Source organism: Hibiscus syriacus, unplaced genomic scaffold (assembly GCF_006381635.1).
Source record: "Hibiscus syriacus cultivar Baekdansim isolate YM2019G1 unplaced genomic scaffold, ASM638163v2 tig00109987_pilon, whole genome shotgun sequence".
Lineage (NCBI taxonomy): Eukaryota > Viridiplantae > Streptophyta > Magnoliopsida > Malvales > Malvaceae > Hibiscus > Hibiscus syriacus.
Window position 1 is genome coordinate 1,288,626 of NW_024062550.1, and position 17,226 is coordinate 1,305,851.

The following is a 17,226-nucleotide window of genomic DNA, read 5'->3' on the forward strand; positions in this document are numbered from 1 at the left end:
TCCTATGACTCTTAATAAACATCTATTTCTATTTCCCTACATCTCTCGACTTATCTTCTATATTCCTATAATTTCATAACTTATTTTATATCATTTTCCCTTTTCACTCACATAAACCATAGTTTCCTTTAATTATCAATCTTCTCTATATAACTATGTATCCTTATTTATGCCCTCGAATTCATACTATTCTCTTAGAGTCTCCTAACATTTCTCGTATAATCACTTATACCATATCATATGACTTATACTTGATTATCTTATTCTCTCATGTCATTTCATTTCTTATGACTCTATCATAACTTATTCCATGTTCTTCCATTATTACATAAGAAAGTCTTACATAAATCATATAGCATATACAAAGCATATCATTATCTTTAGTCATGCATACATACAATCAATGTAATACATATAATCACATATAGTTATAACCAACACATAATCATGTTTATGACTTCATGCATATTACTCTAGGAAATAGACTCATCGCAAGTCTTATTTCCATTAAACACTACATGTCACTAGTATGCACTCACCTTGGCCTCACTAGTCAATTCCAATCTCTTATATTTCCCTTGATCGATCTTACTTGCCAAATGTTCCGGAATTGCTTTACGCGCAGAATCTACATAAATGTACATTTTGAGGCAATCATTAGATACATACACCTTGTAATTGGATACTAGCAACTTAAACGAACTTATTAAACTCATATTCACAATTTTCCTTTAGGGGGAATCGGTTCCCTCCCGTGGGGGTATCGGTTCCCCCTTGACATTCTGGAATTCTGTCGTTTGAGAGGGTATTGGTACCCCTTTGAATGGGTACCGATTCCCCCTAACCCATAAATCATTTTTCAGCACGAAAATTACTTCATTTCCTCTCAAACACTTCATATATCATTCCCTTTTTCATTCTTAACTCTAGTACACATACTTAAACCAATCTATATTCATTTATTTCATCTTAAACCTCAAAATCCTATCTTTCATATGTAATTCAATAATTATATCAATTTTGCAATATGTTTCAAATCCAATTCTATTACTCCAAATATCTTAATTTAACCATTGACAAGACAAATTTAACTTCCAATTTAAGAAATGAACTTTATTCCAAGATTTCATTTGTAAACTCTAAATCTTTAATCTCTCCAAACTCCACCATCCTTTGCTTTTAAGATGATTTAAGCTTTCCTTAAGCTTAGTTATCATCTAATAATCAAAACCCAACCTTAAAATCAACAATTCAATTATAAACAAAGAAACTTACCTTTGGCTCTTGGCTTCCACGTGAAGAAGAAGAAGAAAGGAGAAGAGAACTCTGGAGAATTCTCTCCCTTTCCACGTGCATTTATCCTTACCAATCCCATTTTTAATTCATTTCTTGGTCAATTGGCCCTTTTGCCCTTTATTTCCTTTAATAATTACTAAATAACCTTCATCATATATATCCAATAATCATTGAACAATTTCATTCTTATACTTTAGTCACCAAATTCTAAAACTTTACAATTTGGTCACTAACCCGGTATTACGGATGTTACATTATCAATTATCAGATTGTTTTCTGTTAGCTTTTTGAAGGTGTTTTCCTTGAATTCGCAACGCGAAAGTCAAATTCACATTGCGATTGTTGCGAAAGTCAAATTTGCAAGGCGAAAATCGCAACACGAATTTGACTTTCGCATTGCAAAAGTGTACCTTCAACAGGTCTTTTTTGCGTTCAACATAATACAGATTGAAATTAAACAACAAATCAATTAAACAAAAAAAATAATTCTTATTTACACTTGACAACACATTGATACAATTAGCCCCAGACAATATATCCAAATGCTCCTAACAATAGGGAGCTTACATCCAAATACATCAATTATTGAATTCTAGGTACTTAACCAATAGTTCACGCAGCTCACTTCAGGATTAACCTGCAGAAATGTTATGGCCATGAGATTTTCTGCACATCTAAAACCAACAAACATCAAATTATTGAATTCTAGGTACTTAACCAAACATTTTCAAACCAACAAAGAGTATATATGTTAACAACACTTGCTCAAACTTACCAATAACAAATGGTTGTTTATGCACACTTTCAATACGCGGATGCAGGTAGGCAACGTCTCGCATATATCGCTCTAGCCATAAAATACCGAAACCACAACCATACTGCACCTCTATCTCTATCTGTGGGAGGTAGAAATTGTTTACCTCCTATCGTCAAACGTTCCAAGCACACGCATACAAGAGGACCACAATCCCCTCTGGCTCCCACCGTTTGTTGTGGCATTGTCTCGTCTCTCATCATTGTAACTTTGAACTATTTTGGCTTCTTGTTTCCAGAATTAGTCCAATAATCAATTGCATCCAAGTATTTAGCCAAATGAGCGCTCCATCCCTTACAAATAATATCTTTCAAATTAGACAATGGTATGTAATTCAACATGTTGTCATATATTATGGTCTTCAGGGATGAGAGCTGAAGCTTGACGAGAAGCCAATGACGACGTTCCATAACAGGGATAAACACCTGTAATTTTGTAATAATTCAATTGCGCACATCAAATAAAATTTATAAACACCTTTAAAATATTCAAAAATAAATACTAACCTTATCGACCTCCCATCACGCAGGATAAAGGATAGCTTGTCCATTACCCAACGCATATAAAGCGTCTCTCTGATCCTTCAAGTGAGCTACGTGAAAAGACGAAGGCATAATAGTGCATCAATATGCTGTTTTATAAAAAAATACATATATTAGTGAATTTAATAAATTAAAAAAAATAATCAAAATGCAATATAAGAAGAATATAAGACTTACCCCCCATTCGAAATAGTCATTCTCTTCAACCCCTAATAAAACACCCCACCAAGACCGATCAAGAAACAAATGCATATCATCGTCGAATTTACATATGTCAGCGTAACACCCCTGGCTCCGCTCATGTAGATAAAAATCAATTGCGGTCTTAGCCCAAAGGGTATTATCCATAATTGTGTCCGATAGTGTTCTCCTCTCCTGTTGAGGAATGGTACTGACCGGTAACTAATACGAAAGCCAACTCTCATCCATCATACCAGGCACGTGAGGAGGTTTATCAGTATGTCGACATAATATGCAATGTGAATCGGGCTCTTGAACGGTGGGAGGGGCCTCTTGAACAATGAGAGGGGCCTCTTGAACGATGAGAGTGGCCTCTTAAACGATAGGAGGAGCCTCTTGAACGATGACAGGTGAATCGAGCTTCTTCTTACGGAGTCTTGGAACTATTGGGGTGAAAAGAGACGTAATGGCACATGCACGATGTCTGATGCATAAACCCTGACATGCAAGAAAAACCAGACGTAAAACATCTACCTTATCGGGCCGCCAAAAATAAGTTAATACATAAATCAGTAAATAAATAAATAAATAATGCCGAAAAAAGGTTATTTGCATTTTTAGTATAGTATTAAACAAACTTACCTCATTGTGTATAGTATGAACCTCATTATGCAACGATGAAACAATCTCACGTAGAGCGACTACCTCATCACATAAAGTAGATACCTCACCACGTAAAACACCATTGTCATCGCGTAAAACATCTACCTCACCACGTAAAGACCGTACCTCATCACGCCATGCACCATTGTCGTCATGTAAATTACTGACCTCATCACGCAAAGCACTGACCTCATCACGTAACAACCCTAAATCATCCCGTAGAGGTGGATAACAGGGAGATAATTGTCGTGGCATCTTTGCCAGTTGCCTATCATGAGGTTATGGTGGAGAATAGGCTCGATGATGTGATGGAATAGGTGATGGCTCTCGTTGTAGAGGTATATAATCGGCTCGATCAGGTGATGGCTCTGCGTGTCGAGCTGTAGAATTGACTCGATCAAGTGATGACTCTCGAAGTGGGGGGTGCTCATCATCCGTCCCATAAAAAAAATGCTTACTAGCTTGCCAACAATCAGTGGAAAGCTCAGCCTCTGTAGGTGTCAACCTCTGTAATGGATAGTTGGCCTCCTAACAATATAAAAGCTCAAACAAAGTTAAATGTCTACTAATAATAACTTGTTTATATATGGTAGTATTTATGTTAACTTACATCATTCATCATCGTATATGGTAGTAAATCTTCCCAATCCAATAGTCGGATCCTCCTTCAGGTAATAGTCCTAAGAATATCATTTGAATTTTTGATTGTATATGTCCGCATGTAGGGAAAAGCCTCAAATATCCAAATCTACAAACAATATAATACACAAACATTAGTAATTATTAAATAATTAATTATAATTTTGGAAACATTATATAGAAATTCTTACCTTAAAGGCCCAAATAAAGCCTACCAAAGTGTATTTTGAACCAGGGCCACGCCAACTACGACGGTCCTCAAAGAAAAACGACAATTTTTTTTCAAGTAGCTTTCCATAGATATGAACCCCACAGAAACACATTTCATGCATTTAGGTCATCTACCAATAATATTAAATCCTCAGAAATAGATTGTCTGCCCTCTTTGCCTAAAAAGCTGGCATTCAAAAGTAATAAAAGGAATACTCGGGCAACATCAAGGTCATCTATCCGAGTAAAACCATCTTTAAGAAGTAATCTTTTCAAATCGTCGACGTGTAAACTGGGCTTCGCCTTTGCCAGCTCAGGAAAAACCCGAAATAACCATGATGGGCGGGGGATATGACTAGTGTACCGACCTACTTCATCGTGTCGTCCGAAACGTAGACCAGTGATTCAGCAAAACTCCTCCCGCCCAAAACAAGTATACACCGGTGGAAAATGAAACCATATCGCTTCATCACCACGTTGTATCCTCTCGGGTAGATCGTTAGTCATGGTCTGAAGAAACAAATGGGTCAACATAGCATCTCCACCTGGATGTTGTACTTTCAGCCATGGCCTGAAACAAGTATTCTCAAACAACTTTCTTTGTACAGGTGTAAGTGTCGACGCAATTGTAGTGGATAGGCTTAATTTATTCATTAAAGTCAATGAAGCCGGAAAAAATTCCTAACAAAAACAATAAACATATCAAGTTAGATATATCAAAAACTACAAATTATACACTATAAACATACATGATGTTAAACTGGAATATAGCCAAATATGTTTCAAACTAGCACAATATTCACTCAAGTCATTATTTCATCATAGTTCACAAAATGCATCAGATAACATTCTAGAAGTAAGCACTTATATAAACATTTAAAAGGATAAGAGTAGTAGTTTATTCTTGAAACTTAAATTCGCAACACTGTGAAGTTAGTATTTGTCTTTGTTTTTTGGTTGAAGTAATGCAATTCATTCAAGTTTCAAATTGTAGAAGAATAGTAGTTTTTGAAACTTAAATTCGCAACACGAAAATGTAATTCGCAACGCGAAAATGAAAATCGCGTTGCGATTTTCGTGTTGCGACTTTCATTTTCATGTTGCGAATTTCATTTTCGTGTTGCGAATTTAAGTTTCAAAAACTATTCTTCTGCGAATTGAAACTTGAATGAATTGCATTACTTTAACCAAATTACTAACTTCACAAGGTTAAAGACTAAACAGTTTAGCAGTATTGGCAACAACCGAATGAATTTACAAAGCAATCTAAGTGAAATGGTTAATCTATATATTGAAATTACCAGTAAATTTATCATCAATTTAAATATGAAAAATCTAATAATAATACAAAATTTTCAAAATAAAAATAATTAAAAAAACTAACACTCGGTGGTTGATTTTCCATTTGTGGTCGTGAATGGTTGTGAGAGTGGCTCTAAGAGATGGAGATAGAGGGGGTCGCCGGATATGGGGACAGATGTCGCCGTAGAGAGTGAGAGATGAGACTGAGTTGTGATTTTGGGTTTTAGGTTATGAGTTGCGATTGTACTGTTTACATTTGTGTTGCGAAATTAATATCGTGTTTCGAATTCGAAAATAAAATTCTCGTTCCGAATTTGGAACCTGTGTTGCGAAATTGGAGTTCATGTTGTGAATTTGTTGGTTATTTTCGCAAATCCAAAAAAAATTGGTTAAAATCGTATATTATAAGGCATTTTTGATCACTGAAGTTATTTTCTCTTAATTTTTTATATTATATTTATTTGTCTATTTTTTAAGGTATTCATGTTCGTTCATTTAATGTTCAAAAGTGTGTTCGTTTACATGTTCGCGAACATGCTCATTTAGCATTTACGAACATGTTTGTTTAACGTTCGTCAACATGCTTCTTTACCCTTCTTTTTGTATACAACCAGATAATTTAATGGAATGAGATACCAAGTTCCTTAAAGTAAAAGATTTGAATCCTAATATGAATGGAATAAACTGAATGGGAAGAACTATCTTCACGGTAAGCTTTTAGTATTCAATTCAAATTAATTGATTAATAGTTCGGATACTTATTGTTATAAATGAAAATACTAACCATGTTGAGAGTGAGAAACATATCTGATTATTTTTCAAATATCATTTTCCATTAGCTTAAAACTTTTAGGGTAAACTACACATTTGATACTTAAACTACTAGTTTTAATATGTTTTAATACCTAAACTCTCAATTTTTTTAAAATCATACCTAACATTTAATTTTCATTCCATTTTAGTATCACCGTTAAAAATTTAACGCGTTTAGTACTTAAACTACCAATTTTGATCCGTTTTAGTACCTAAACTTTCAAGTTTTTAAAAAAACTTAACGTTAAATTTTGAATAGGGGTAACAAAATGAAACAAAAACTAAAGTTTTTAAAGTCGGGTTACTAAATGAAATAAAAACTAAACTTTAGATATAATTTTGAAAAAATTAAAAGTTTAACTACTAAAACAGATCAAAACTGATAGTTTAAGAACTAAATGCATAGTTTACCCTAACTTTTATTTCCACAAAATCAAAGATGAAATCACAAACTAGCCCAGTTCTTCTCAAATACAAATTGTTACGAACGTTGTCAAATGGGAACAAAGTTCATCTGTTAATTAACAAGCATTTTGGGTTCACATGGACATGCATGCAACATTGTTTTAACCATATGCTCATCAGGTAAACCTTAACCCCAATCTTAACTTTACCAGAATAAACATAAACATGTAACCAAACAACCCCCTTTCTTTCTTCCATGCACCCAAGTGTCTAAGCTGACAACTTAAGGGGGGGCATTTTGCCTACATCTTGCAATTTGCAGGCTGACCCTTTTTGCCTTCTATGAACCCCAATTTGGAATGCTTGAGGTGGCTTCATTTACCATTTCACCAGAGTTACCTGCCAAAATTTACATTGTATTTTGTTACATGCATCATCCCACAAATGAGGTAATTGTACTAAAAAGGTAAATTACAAATTTGATAACTGAACTTACACTCTCTCCTATTTCACTACTCGTACTTTAAATCTTTTCAATTTCCTCAATGAACTTAATAAATTGGACTTTTTGGCCACTCGACCGTTAAATAGTTAATGGCGGCTAAATGGACAGTTATATAGATGCAAAATGGCGACGTTTTGGTGAAAATTTTGTTTTTTAAAAACGGTGTCATTTTTAACGTTGTTAACTATTTAACGGCGGAGTGACCAAAATAGGAGAGTAAAATTTAGTGACAAAAAAAAACAATTATTAAGTTCAATAAGGAAATTGATAACTTTTAAAGTTCAATGAACAAAATAGGAGAGTGTAAAGTTCAATGATGAAATTTGTATTTTATCCTCGTACTAAATTATTCAGTTCTATGGTACAAGACTGAGTTGCACCTTTTGGTTATTAGTATAGGGACTGACTAGAAACTTTAACCTAGCATGCTAACAAGAACCAAAATTGTATTGCATGGGCAAAAATATCATAGAATTGTTCAATATTACTTTACATTGTGCCATTTAAGGATAAGAGTTGAACTTACCACACTTTCGGGAACACCGGGTGGAGGCAGGGGAAGGTCTCTCGGCGGTGGTACGGTACCGAACGATCTTTTATCAAACCTCCATTCGCCAATCTTTCCGTAGGTTGACCTACCCTGAAACCAGGAAGAAAGCTTGTAGCTATTAGTAAAATGGTGACAAGTTTTATTAATTTTCTTCCAACTCAAACAAATATGCTGGAACATAATTTGGAAAGGTAATAACCAAGAAGCATTTTAAAGTTACCTTCAAATCATAGTCACACCCATATGTGTAATGAATGATGAACTTGTTGCCGATTTCTGTATCCCAAGGAGGCTGATCAGTGTCACAAAACAAGCAATGGCTTAGTAAGGAGAGTTCTGGAACTAATACGAATTCAGAAACATGATAAACAAGAATAAAGAAGGCGAAAAAGTTTTCATCGACAAATTACTCGAAATCATGATTAAATAACAGACAATTTGCAGAAGCCTAATCTGTGTTGCTAACAAATAATAATGCTTAATTAGTTAGCTTGCTTCTAGAACCACACCGTAGGTGGGTCCTAAACTAAAATCTCATCCCCACCAACCCGGATTCTTAAATGTACCCAAAAACAAACAAATAATACATCCCATAGCCATAGTTATCAGTTATCAGGAGGGTGCAGCTGCAATGTATTATCGTCTACGAAGAAGAAATTACAAGAAACAATGGATGATCTAATCGAACCTGGATCATGAAATCTTTGTATAGGATGTTACCCACACCATGCAATGCAGAGGAAACAGCATAAGCGTACCTACAGTTATGAAACAAGTAAACAGAAGCCTCAAGGTCAAAACCCAAGGAACCATTGTAAAAGCATGGATCAAATTGGACAAAACTTACATTTCAAGCACCCAGCCAAAAGCTTTATCTGTTTCAGGATCTTTCTTCATTGCCAATGACACATTCATCCAAGTTGGAGCAATTTTTTTTAGATAATCCTAAAACAAGCAATGAAAGATCTTCAGGAGAAGGCTAAATCGAAATCGCTAACGAAGCAAACACCGAAAATGAATACCTTCCCGACAATAACAGGAGAATTTCCTATGGGGTCAATATTGGTTACTGGACCCTTTTCCTCAGGAAAATACTTTCTCAGAACAGACTCATACTTCTTCGGTTCTATGTAGAAGAAAGGAAACGCAGCACCAAGCCCATCTTTTGACAAGTTTGGTATAGGCTTCACAATGATGTGGTCTGGCTCAGCCATCAGTATGTAACTGTATATGCGTAGGAAAGATGGGACATACAAAATCAACCAAAACATGGACACAAATTGAATCAACACAAAATAAGGAAATCAGGGATGTCATACTCTTCTTTGATGTCTGCCTTTTGAAGCCACTGCACAAATGCCCAGGGTCTGTTCAGTACTATATAACCCTGTCATTGACATAAAAGTAGAAATAAGTTCATATCTAGGTTGCCTACAATTTAAACACCATGAGCATGTATATTCGAATGTCATATAAAACATTTGAATAATCCCATTGATAGTAACATTAGAATTGTGACGGTCATACACAGTTCACCCTTTTTAGTTTGGACGGAGAGCCGCAGCTGTTAAATTTTAAGAAGAATAAAGAACGGTGTAAGGGAGAAAAAGGAGAGAGAAGGGGTGAGAGCAGGGTATCAAATAGCGTTCCGAAAACATGATAGCGGCCGTGATATTGAAGTCGCGCCACCGTCTGAAACCGGTTTTCATGGTTTTTGCGGTGGGTCACGGATTTACACCAATCTCGGTCGATTGCGCCCGCAATTAAACGGGAAACGGACGATTGAGCCGATAACGGACGATTGAGCCGATAGCGGGACGCAACAACCGTGATTCTAAGACAAAAACAAAAACCAACATTCCCTACACAAACATTGGTGGCACAGTTTTTTTTTCAAACAATGATGGGGAAGGAGAAAGGGGGAGGCAGAAGGCCAGAACCAAAAAAGTCGCGGAAGGGGAGGCAGAAAGGTCGGGGAAGGGGGGAGGGGTGATTTATTTCTCTTTTTTTTTAATAATTTTTAAAATATAATTTTAAAAGATATATTAATTTGAGATCCCTCCCACTTTTGGAATTTATAATTTAATCTCTAGTTTAAAATGTAAACTTTAATTTTTATTTAATTTAATCTTAATTTCAGTAATCTAAATTTATGCAATTTAAATTTTACAATTTTATTTTAATTATATTTAATTTAGTCATTTTAAGGTAAGTTGTGTGATATTTAAAAAAATTCACAACCGCGATACCCGCAATGACATCCGTTATATATGCAACCGTGATAAACGTGACGCGACCGAAAACGTGACCGCAAATGCTATTTAAAACCCTGGGTGAGAGATCAAGATCCCCTTTCATGTTATATAAGTAGACCTATATACTGACTTTTAGTGTGTATCAGTGTATTGTCAAGTCTGGAATCATGATTGTTATTCGTAGGCCAACAAAGTAATTTGACCTGACCATTATGGTGCAGAGCTCATTGTTGACGTGATAAATAATAGTCAAATCAAAATATTGTAACTATTTAGAGGATATAAAACTCCAAAGATCTCGATAAACGGAAGGCTTTCTCCCTAGAAGGTGTGACAAACCCTAAATCCTAAATTCAAAATCTATAATTCTAAACTCTAAATAAAACAAACAAACGAGCTAAATTCAACAATGTTTATGATTTCTTCTTTACATTAGACAATGTGTGAGATAATAATTCTAAGTTAAATACACATGAATAAGAATCATAAAGCTCATAATGCTAATTATAAAGTTTGACATCAAGAAAACAGCTAATTACATTGGTTCAATTAATCCAATCAATGAAGACTAACCTCAATTTCCAAACTTAGATGCCCATTTCACAAACCGAAAGTTATCTTCTAAATTGAATGAACTCAACCTATTATAGACTAAAACCCTTAAAAGAAATACCTGATCCATTCCAGCAGGTAAAGGCTGAGCAATGAAAGTGGGAATCTCATCCATGTACTTGTCGGGTTTACCAGAATGCAAGATCCGAGTAAACCCACCCATTTCTGAACCGGGTCCATTCTTATGCTTCTTGAACCAGTAATACATGACCGGCACTGCCACGTGTTGTAAACCGAGTCGGAAGCCGTCACCGCCGTGTGAAACAACTTCTCTCTGCACTTGACCCGAATCTTCTCGATTTTTCTACCGGCATCCGGATTACGGGGTCGATGATCGAATATCCCGAAGGCCCGGGAAGCTCTTGCTTTAGAGAAGCATTGGCTGAGATGAGGATGTTGTAGGTAATTAGAGCTACTGACAGAGTTATAATCAGCGTGAAGAATAAATTCCCACACCCCATTTTTTTTCAATCCGTTGCTTGAAGAGCTCTCCCTGTTTCTCTATTGTTCTGGTTTTGTTTATGGGGGCACGGTGAATGGCGGTTTGGGTGAGTTACGGAGCGGCAGAGGGAGTGGCGGAAGCAGCCTTTGGCGGTGGCGGTATTTGGGCAGGTTATGGATGACAGAAGGTCGTGGGAGAAAGTGGTGGGATCGATTATTGACAGACACCATAGCAGAGCCGTTGAAGAAAACCCAGCTTCCTATTTTTAATAATTTAATTATTGTTGAATCGATAATTCAATTAATTAAATTAGCTATTAATGATCAGATCGATTCAACAATCAATTTAATTCTATAATATTTTTAATATACTATCAATTTAACTCTACAATATATATATATATATATATATTGTTTTATAGGGGCAGGCTGGAGGTAAAGGATTTATATTTTCTATTTTGTTTAGGATTAATTATAAAATAAGAGTCCAAGTCACAAACTATACCAATTTTTTTTAATAGGTGTTTAAATATTTTTTTAATCATCCAAGTGTCTAACGTTAAAAATATTACCACTTTAGATATTATATTTATAACTGTTATTAAATTTTCTCGTTAAAAGACACACGTCACTAATTTTAAAAAGTGCATTTAAAATAAAAAAAGTATATTTAAAAAATAAAAAAATCAAAACACTTTAAAAAAAGCTTCCAAATTTTAAAAAAACCCATGTTTCATCCCCTAAACTCACGTAAAACAACTCCTTTATTGTCCACGAAACTTTACCCGATATCACCTCCACTCAACAATCAATAACCCTATGAAATCACGACCAATTGATAGCCAATAGACGTATGTACCTTAACGAGCCTTATGCTGCAAATCGAGACCCCACACGATCTTGACGGCCAATCGACATTAAGTATGGCGGCGTTTGACTAGGAAGATGACAGAGACTACGCAGGCGACGGTAGCCATGGCCAGCAAGGACGACGTCGACATATTAAGGTTGGGATTTTGGGGATTTTTTTACAATTTGAAAGAAATTAGTTTTTTTATAAATATAATATTTTTTAATTTTTTGTAAATAAAAATTTCAAAATTATCAGAACATGACACGTGTCATTTAACGGAAAAATTTAACTGCAATTAAAACCCGAACACTTAAAGTAATAACGTTTGTAACGTTAGACATCTGGATGATTAAAAAAATATATGATCGCCTATTTGAGAGAAATGGTATTATTTGGACACTTATTTTATGATTAAGCCTTTAGCTTATGAAGTAAAAAAGGTGTTTTGTTTTGGACAATTAGCTGAATCAGTAAGGCTTTAGGTAGAGGAATCATTTCACATGTCAATTCTTAAAATAATAATTGAGATTGATTTTATAATCTAATGGGAATAAGGATTAAAATAATATTTTTATTAAATAATAACAATTTAGTCGTTTAGTTAAATTATCATTTTATTCTTTATAATTTTTCTCCTTTTTTAAATAAGATTAAAATTAGAAATAAAATTTATCAAAAACATATTAAGTAAATTATATTAGAAATCATTGAATTATGTTTAAACAATTATCTAATAATTATTTTTTTAAAAAATAATCATTAAATTTATCAAACTATAATAAAATTATTATATTAACATTGATTTAAACAATTTACGGAACTATTTTAATTACCAGTTTAGCTTTTATTTTAATCCCTTCTTTCCCATAATGTGAAAGACATAAATATATTAGGGTCAACTATAAGTTTAGTGTTTTAATTATTACTTTTATTTTGTTTTGGTTATCTATTTATTTATTTTCTTTTAGAATCATGCTTAATATTATGTTTTGATTTTATTTTTGTCAATAATGCTACTAACGTGACACTTTTCAATGATGATGTGGCAATACCTTATAGAGACACGTTATATCATCATTATTTTTTTAACGACAAGCGACCAGAATAAAATCAGACTAAGCATTAAGTATGATTTAAAAAATAGTTAATGACCAAAATGAAATAAAAGTAACAATTGGGATACCAAACGTATATTTTACCCTATATTATAGTATGTCAGTAAAATAATTGAAAGTCGGGCAGACTGATTCATTACTAAACTCCCCAACTACAGCTTACAATGTTTTAGGTAATACATAAAAAATGGTAAATTACAAAATTCCTCACTCAACTATACTCTCTCCTATTTTGCTCATTGTACTTTTAATATTTCTAATGTACTCACTGAACTTTCGAATTGTTCTTGTTTTGATCATTTCGAATTGTTTTATTATTATTTTTTATTGACATGGATTATTATTATTATTAATATAAAATAAAAATAGAAGGTGATCAGACACCACTGTCGGCCGCCTTAGATGGTGGTTGTTTGATCCCGAATTTCATGGGTACTTCGCCTCGATACTATGAGTCCGAATCCAACCTCCATTTTGTCGAAACTTGCCTCAAATCCCATGAATTAGATATTGAAAGTGAGGAAGTCGAAATGTTTCAATCGAGATTCACGGGTTTTGAGACATTTTTCGGTGAAACAACCACCAGATAAGGGCTCAGGGTGTTAAAATGAACCGACCCACGAAATTTGAGACCGAATGACCACCATCTACATCATTCCAGGGTGGCATCCGACCACCTTCTATTTTTATTTTATATTTTCAATTATTTTGAACTAAAATAATAATAATAAATTCCTTGTAATACTTAGAGTGATCAAAATATGAGCAATTCGAAAGTTTAATGAGTAAATTAGAAAAATTGAAAGTGTGGTGAGCAAAATAGGAGAGAGAGTATTGTTCAGTGAGGAATGGTGAATTTACCCTAAAAATAGACTTAAAGTAAAAAATAAATACTTAATTTGTTTTGTGTTTGGTACTTAAACTTTATTTAGTCAATTTCATTAATTAATTTAATTTTAATAGAAGGGCGTTGAATTTTTTTATCTACTAACAAATCTAATCCTTAATGATTTAAATACATATTATATCTTATCCTAAAATTTATTAAATTCATGTTAATTTTAAAGTTATACAAGTTGACCTCCTCTTGTCTTCCCTTGTTATCTAATCCTAATTTTGGCATTTGGTGCTCATTCAACGCATGGTCACCACACCAGGGTAGGCTGATTTATGACTAGGATCTTAAACCGGCGACACGGGTGTGGATATTCCTTCTTTCATATTCATATTTACCTAATGATTTTGTGTTGGGTATTTACTCACAACCCATAACGGGTAAAAATTTAAATTCACATATGCCTACGCGAGTATATTCTCTAATCCACCCCATACCTACTACCCAACTGGATAACCACTACTCATCCCGTATCCTAACATTTGGTTAAATTACAAGTCATGCTCAATAAAATCTTAAGATTTATAAATTAGTCTCTAAAATTATACCTAAATCCATAATGGTCTAAACTTTATATGGTGGGTATGTAGGAGGATGCGGGTAAGGTCTCAAACTCAACACCTATCCACTACCACGGAAGGTATGATTTTTTACATCCATACATACCCACTACTACTAAACTTATATGAATCCCCGCTCCAATTGAGTGAGTATGGTACGAAATTCACGAAATTATGCTGTCTATCATCCCTATTCATAACTATTAAGTATATTTAGGATTTCTTGGTAACATTGTTTTTGTAATCAAGTAGTGTGATCTTGATAGAAAGTATGATTTATTTTCTCAGAATCAAAAGAATAGAGATAAATATAGCTTTACGTAACAAAAGTATTCATTATAATACAATCGAATTAAAATTTAAGTACGAATCAAGAGACCTCAATAGTAAATAAATTATTGTTATTTCTTGAGGTCACGGGTTCGAGTATTAGGAATACCAAGGGTGTAAACATTCAACGTCAAACGATTGAGAGTTATCTTTAAACATATATTACCATGTATTATCCCAGATTAATAAAAAAAAAATCTTACCTACGATAGGGCTTGAACTTGAGACACTAAGGCATTCAGGATCTCAAACTATGCCATAAGTTTTTAAACATTTCAGAATTTTTCGTTCCATTTTCATTTTTATCTCATTAATTCAATTCAACTGATCAATCAAATTCGATTCATATAAGTGATATAACCGTCCTATATAGTATTATCAAACAAACAAAAAAACTATGCATTTAATACCTAAATTATTAGTTTTAATTTGTTTTAGTACCTAAACTTTCAATTTTTTAAAACCATACATAATGTTTAGTTTTCATTTCATTTAGTACTTCGCTGCTTAAAATAACGTGTTTAGTCCCTAAACTATCAGTTTTAGTCCATTTTAATACCTAAACTTTTTAATTTTTTTTCAAAACTTAATGTTAAGTTTTGAACATGATACTAAAATGAAACAAAATCTAAAGTTTTTAACATGTACTAAAATGAAACAAGAATTAAATTTTAGGAATGGTTTTGAAAAAAATAAAAAAATTAAGTATTAAAATAGATCAAAATTGATAGTTTAAATACTAAACGCGTAATTTACCAAAAAACCAATTTGACCTAAGAAAGTTTAGGGTCAGTTTGGTTCAAAAAAAATATAGACTATATATTTTCATTTTCTTAGAAAATAGAAAACATTGAATAAAACATGCTGATGGTAAAATTAGAAAATAATTTCTAGTAAATGAAAACAAAAATAAGTGAAAATATGAAAACATAAAAAATATGTTTTCAATATTTTCATTAAAATTATTTTGGAAAATAAAAAAATATGAAATCTAGATTTTTAACTTACGTTCAAATTCTTCTAACAACAAATTTTTTATTTAATGATATCTAAAACCCTCAAACTTTTGAAAAAATAATATGGTCCCTAAACCTTTTTTTACACTCAATATGATCCTTAAACTATTTTTTAATAATTTAATACTTTAACATTTTTATATTGAATGTATTAAATATCTTAATAATTATTTATATTTAAGTTTAAATAATGCCTTAATTTAAAAAATAAATAAATAAGTCCTCAAACTTTCTGAAATATTAATTAGCCCTTCAAACTTGGTAAACAATCAATTAAACTCATTTACCACATCATTATTCATCGTGTACTGCCACAACAATATAATGAATTGTCACATCAACATTGTAGATTATCATGTGAACTTTGTGAATTGTCATGTAATTGTCCTGACAGTTTGATCCAGTTGGTTAAAAAATTAAATATATTTTTGTGTTATGAAATTTTATTAATTTTATTGTTTCTGCATAACTCACATGTTAAATTTATGTAATAAGAATTTTTAATAATTATATTTTAATTTAATTATTTAATAATTATTCACTCATATCTACTTTAAAAAATTAGATACCAAATATATTTTCACAATATTTATTTTTGAATTTAAGTTTTCATTTATATTAACCAAATATATTTTCTAATTTTTAAAAAATTAAAAATGAAAACATTTTCTAGAAATAAAAACATAAAACAAAAATAGAAAACATTTTTTAGAATCTTAAAATACACTTGATAACAACCACACTTTACCAAATTTCATTAATTTTCAACTAACAATGGACCTCTCATATTAAATAATGAAAAAAAAATATATAAGTAAATTTACCTATTTGTCCCAGAAAAATCTCACGCGCTATTAACGAGAGAAACCAACGCAACTACCTACCCACGGCCGGCCCACGGTTTCCTTTTAAAGATGTTTGTCACTCTCGGATGTAACGGCCATCACTTTATACGCGCCACCAAACTCGGGTCCTTATCCGTCTTTTACTTTCTTTATATTTTCAGCTCGACCTATATAAACCCAACATTTCCCCCCAATCAGTATTCTCATAATCTGCAGAATGTATAATGACAGTTTCAATTTCTCATCGCCGAGAGAGTCGTTGAGAGAGAAGGTGAGGTCGTCGATGTGTTGTTTCGGTTTGGCGGTGGCTGCGGCACAAATCGGAGACGGAGACGGCTTCGAGCCGTTGGAGGAGGCGAAGTCGTCGAGATCGCCTCACATTAAA

At 33.0% G+C, this 17,226-nt stretch overlaps 1 pseudogene; it reads right to left on the bottom strand.

The window, feature by feature from the left end:
• Nucleotides 1–6,901: 6,901 nt before the first annotated feature.
• On the bottom strand, nt 6,902–11,476 carry LOC120211784 (annotated as a pseudogene).
• Nucleotides 11,477–17,226: the final 5,750 nt, after the last annotated feature.